At 33.7% G+C, this 5,443-nt stretch overlaps 1 protein-coding gene across 1 annotated transcript in view; it reads right to left on the bottom strand.

Moving 5' to 3' along the window:
- The window catches only part of LOC117122759, a 21,791-nt gene extending 16,764 nt beyond the window's left edge, over positions 1-5,027 (bottom strand). The window contains exon 1 of the mRNA XM_033268500.1: positions 5,007-5,027. The gene's annotated coding sequence lies outside the window, so the exon portion shown is untranslated. The remainder of the gene's footprint in view (positions 1-5,006) is intronic.
- Positions 5,028-5,443: the final 416 nt, after the last annotated feature.

Raw genomic sequence — 5,443 nt, 5'->3', positions numbered from 1 at the left:
TATATATATATATCATCAAAGAAAGGCGAATACAGTGTTCGAATGAAGGATATAAATAGCATAGCTCTCAACGAATTTTGCCTATAAATAAGGAAATTGTGTAATACATTTGACACTGACAGGATTCGAACCTGCGACAACTCGCTGTCAAGGCGAGCGTCATAACCATTAGACCTCATAGGCTTCATGGTTGAATAGATTCAAATAACGTCAGATACACTCCATTACACAATAGGTACGACTGGAAACAAATAATAGCATATAATATAAATAGTATATAATATAAAAAACACTGTTAAATTATATATAAATCATCATCACAAAAAAGTTAAATGCAGTGTTCTAATAATGTTTAGAACAAAAATGAATTTGCTTGATTCATAAAAGCCTTGTTTGCGTAGTAACTTTCACCTAAAAAATAAAAAGATAAACTAAATTTACACGTTCCATTAGGCTGTATCCTACATCTTCTGCTACTGCACATTGGTACATGAATTTATCACATTCACAAGATTTGAATACCTTCTTTCCTTCAAGAATAATTTTTCCATAATTCGATGCAACAGACTTTTAGGAATTATGAAACGTTTGTTTCACTGCCTACAAATATCTTTATTCAAGCTTATGTTTCATTATTTTGTCCACATCTTGAGCCCTATGCCTTTGCCATTGATCCCTACAGAGTGGGTGTTGCCAAATGCTGGAACGTGTGCCCCGTCGAGCAGCGCCTGCTTCATAATTTGTAAAGACTTTGGGCAAAGATATTAAAATAACAACCGCCATATTAAAAATAGGTTCCCAGCGGCCGCGAGAGCGTGTGTCAATGCTATACTGCCATTTGATTTAAGTTACTATTGTTAATGTTATAGGCCTAAGTAAACTGACACATTCAGTAGGCCTATATAAAATGAATGTTTTATAATTCATTTACATTTTATTTATATTTCATTTTTTTAAATCTTTTTTTATATTCATTTATTTATTTATTTTATTTTTTTTAATCATTTATGTTAATTAGGCCTAAGTATAAGTAAGCTGAAATTCACATATAAAGTGAATTTATGTTGGCAATTTATTATGCATTCATTAGGTTGACAAATACCCACTCATTCTCTCTCTCTTAGACTTCATTATTTGCCAAGAGAGTTTCCTAAGATTTTTGTCACTGCTGTATATATTTGTACTAGTTTACCTCAGCTAACGTGGCAATCGCAGCAGATTACATATATGACTTAGTAAGTGACATGGAGAACATCTATTGTTAAGTCTATTAGAGAGTGGTCCCAGGTAAATATTGAAACGTTGAGAAACTGTTTTGAGTCAACAAATTGGAATATTTTTATGGATGGAGCTACAATTAGAGAAGCGATTGACGCTTATTTCGGGTTACACCAATTTTTGTGTCGGAACTATAATAAAAGAGAGAACAAAACTGTATCCCAATAATAAGCCGTGGCTAAATAGTAAAATCAAGAAAATAGTGCATAAAAAGCAAAAACTTGATGATAACAGAGTTAGAAGACAAGTGCAGAAAGAATTAAAAAGGGAAGTTACTCGCAGAAGAGACAGTACGGACGGATGATGGAGGACAAATTTAAATTTAGAGACAGCAGGAGAGTATGCGTAAAATGACGGGATACGATAAAAGAATGGGTAATAATGTGGATACATATTATTTCTAAGCAAATGGCAAGTGATCTAAACTCTTTCTATCAGCGTTTTGATGGCAAGAATTTCAGTGTGGCTAGACAGCAAATTGAAAACAATATAAAGGGTAGCAAATGTCATGATAACCGGTTAGTTATTGATAAATCGGATGTCAGGCATGTTTTCAGAAAAATAAATACTGTACTAAAAAAGCAACAGGTCCGCATGGGGTAAGTGGAAATGTGTTAAAGGAATGCAATGAGCAACTATCCGATGTGTTTTCGTAAATATTTAACTGGTCTCTCAACTCACATGAAGTGCCCAGAATCTGGAAAAAAATATTTAATTCATCCTCTGCCGAAACTTAACAGACCGAAAACATTGAAAGATTAATAGACTCCTTACTCTCACTGCCATACCAATGAAATGTCTTGAGAAAATGGTTAAGAACGAAGTTTTAACTGAGGCTGAAAGTAAATTAGATCCCTGCCAATTTGCATACCGCCCTAAAAGAGGAGTAAGATGCGGTGACTACTTTTATACATAATGTTCTTGATCACGTTGAGAGGCCAAATTCTCACGCTGGAGTTTTATTTCTTGATTTTTCCTCTGCTTTTAATACCTTGCAACTTCATGTTTTAATGGAGAAAATGATTGTTTTAGGAATCATTCCATCCCTCATTTTATGGATTAATAACTTTTTTAAAGATAGGGAGCAATTTGTCCGTTTTTAACAGAACATATCTGGAACACGTTTGTGCAATACTGGTGCACCCCAGGGTTGTATTCTTTCACTAATTTTATTCTCTTTATACAATAATGATTTTAACTGTTTTAGTGATCAAATTTTAACCAAATGTTTTACTGTGAAACATGCTGATGACATCTGTCTGGTTGGCCTTGTAAAACAAAATGAAACTATGTCATATTTTGAGAATGTCAGTTATTTCTCATCATGGTGTACAGATAATTATCTTAGATTAAATGTTAAGAAGACTAAGGAAATTATAATCGACTTTAGAAAGGTAAATAGGACACATGATGAGCTGACAATTATGGATGATAAAGTTGAAGTGGTTAGGCATCATAAGTACCTAGGCACGGTTATAGATGATAAACTTAATTGGAAGAACACTAAGCAAGTCACCAGTAAATTTTACAAGAGGCTTTACTTCTCTTTTTTAAATGAAGAAATTCCATGTATGCAACAAGATCATGACACTATTTTATGAATCTGTAATTTTATCTGTGTTAACATTCAGTGCAAACGTATGGTATAACAGTCTAAATAATGTGCACAGGGACTGAAATTAAGAAACCTAATGAAACTGTAAGAAGTGCAATGATGAAGAAATTTGAATTAATTATGTCAGATAGTAGTCACCGTCTTCATAAGTATATCACGTTCGAGCTGGTCGTATTCTGTATCCACGATGGAATACTGAACGAAGTAGAAAATCTTTCCTCCCGTCAGCCATGAGGCAATTTAATTTATTGTGGAAAAGATAATCGTGCAAATGCATAAATCAAATTAGGTATGATGCTGTACAATCAATCTCCATGATTTTATCCGTTTTAACTGCTTTTTATTTCCTTGTGTTTTATCTCGATTTTTGCTTCCTTTTCATGATCTAATGTTGTTTTAATGTGTGACCGTTTTAGACAATTTTATGCGTACATTCAACCTAAATTTCAAGCTAAGTTTTTACTATGTTTGACAATAAATAAATATTGATTATTGATTATTCATATTCATTTATATTTTAAAGTTTTCAATTAATTCAACACCTGCAGTAAGTCTGAGTTTACATGTAGTTTGTTTCATGTAGTATTAATGATTACCTTCTATAAATTTTATTAATCTATACAGGGGAGTTTTTTTTTATTATATGGGCTTATGTCCGCTCAGCAACCCTTGATTGCTTTGTTTTGTTTGTTCCGTTTACTTGATTGAATTGTTTTGTGTATGTAATCCATGTTACAAGTGAAATAAATTTGATTTGATTTGATTTTCTACGCGCGACTACCGTACTCGCGCGAATAAGCGCCCAGACGATTAAAATGTTTAGCCTCTTTTAGAGGGGTGCTTATTCAAACGGGGCACTTATGAAATCAGAGTGGAAATTGATGGGGCGCTATAAAAATAGATGAAAATTGAAGGGGTGCTTATGGGAAATTGGAAAGTTCAAGGGGCACTTTTTTTTTGGTTTTGGTAAAGAAAAGGCAATCGTCGAGAGAGCATGGCTCATGACAACAATGTTGGAAGTATTTACACAACTGCAGATGAAATTAGGGTGGTGTGGTGGTGGTGGTGGTAAGCGTGTTGGCCATCAGCCAATTCAGATTAGCAGGATCATTGCAGGGTTTCTTGATTAGTTACGAGAGTGATGAGGTCAGTTTATTTTTGTTGACTGAAAAAGGCCATACAGTATTTTAACTTTTAGGTATCAAATACTGCAGTTCTAAATCCAAAAAGGGTAGCAATAAAAAAAAAAGAACGGGATTCTAAAGATACATCAAAACTGAAAACCATGTTAAACTTAATGGAGACTGATAGACCGACAGATGGACTGACCGACCGACAATGCTAAGATAGATGCGAAATAGTTGATGCTAGAAATTAAGTTGGTGATGTACTGAACTGTATGATTGAATTTTTTTAGAAAACGATGATGTCTGTGAAGTTGGTTTTTAGTTCCTAGTTCCTTATTCAAACTAAATTAAAGGGACAGTTGCAAAATATTTTTAAATGTATACTTCTAAATTATTATAGTGTTTTGGACAATTTTCTTATAGATAGAATAACACGTTATATTTTAATACCTTTGACCTCATAATATCATAATATATATAATTTCCAACCACAATTACGTGATTTAATTTGTAAATACGCCCACTGCGGCGAATAAGTAACTAGCTTCTAATTGGATAAGACAATTTTCACGTTAGGAGGGGCGCTTATTCGCGTGAGTCGGTATGCAATAGTGTAGCGATTTTGTTAAAATCTGGCTTGACTTTGAATCTCATTACTGTATCATCGTTCAGTGAGTGCGTATATTTGTAAACAGAGCCGAATATATACGGCTCTGGATGTGACTATAACAATATAATATATAATATAATGGTAGTCACAGCAAAGTTGAGAACGTACGCATATATTAAACAGGTGTAGAGTGTGTCTGCTAATGTCAGCTAACCAGTACGATGGAATAGAACTAAACAATAATCAGGATGTATTACACAATTAACAGGTACCGTTGTTCTATACACGGTTTTTATTTTAAGAAAAAAGCATTGCCATGTATTTTTATTATAACTCTATGTGTTTAGACATGTTTGTATAACATACATAGTCCTACCTATCCTGCAGCCCAGAACCTCTGTTCGCAAACAAACATGACCCATCCAATCTTTGGAATGAATTCTGATAATGACGGCTTGTATCACTGGATCAAAATAATGCGCTCGTGTGCTATCTTTGTCCCAGTTACCATCAAAAACCTATCAGTAAAAAAGTAGAATATTATAATAAGACAGTATTCAAATTAGCTTTAATATTGAGTAATATGACATTTGCTTGAGTATTGAATGCAACGCTAACGATTTAGTGTATTATTTCGAAAGTAGGCTGCCTAATTATTATTTACTTTGTTCAAGCCTTTTTATGCATTATGTCTTTTATTATCAGTACCAGAGATACACGCCGACACCGAAATAAATATCGAAAATGCAAATCTAACGTTAGGCCCTATACAGTCTCCATTGTACGGCACTCTTCACCCTCTCACTCACTCCC

Source organism: Anneissia japonica, unplaced genomic scaffold (assembly GCF_011630105.1).
Source record: "Anneissia japonica isolate Jap-2015-1 unplaced genomic scaffold, ASM1163010v1 scaffold288142_len361356_cov169, whole genome shotgun sequence".
Taxonomy (NCBI): domain Eukaryota; kingdom Metazoa; phylum Echinodermata; class Crinoidea; order Comatulida; family Comatulidae; genus Anneissia; species Anneissia japonica.
This window is presented reverse-complemented; position numbering and strand designations above follow the sequence as displayed.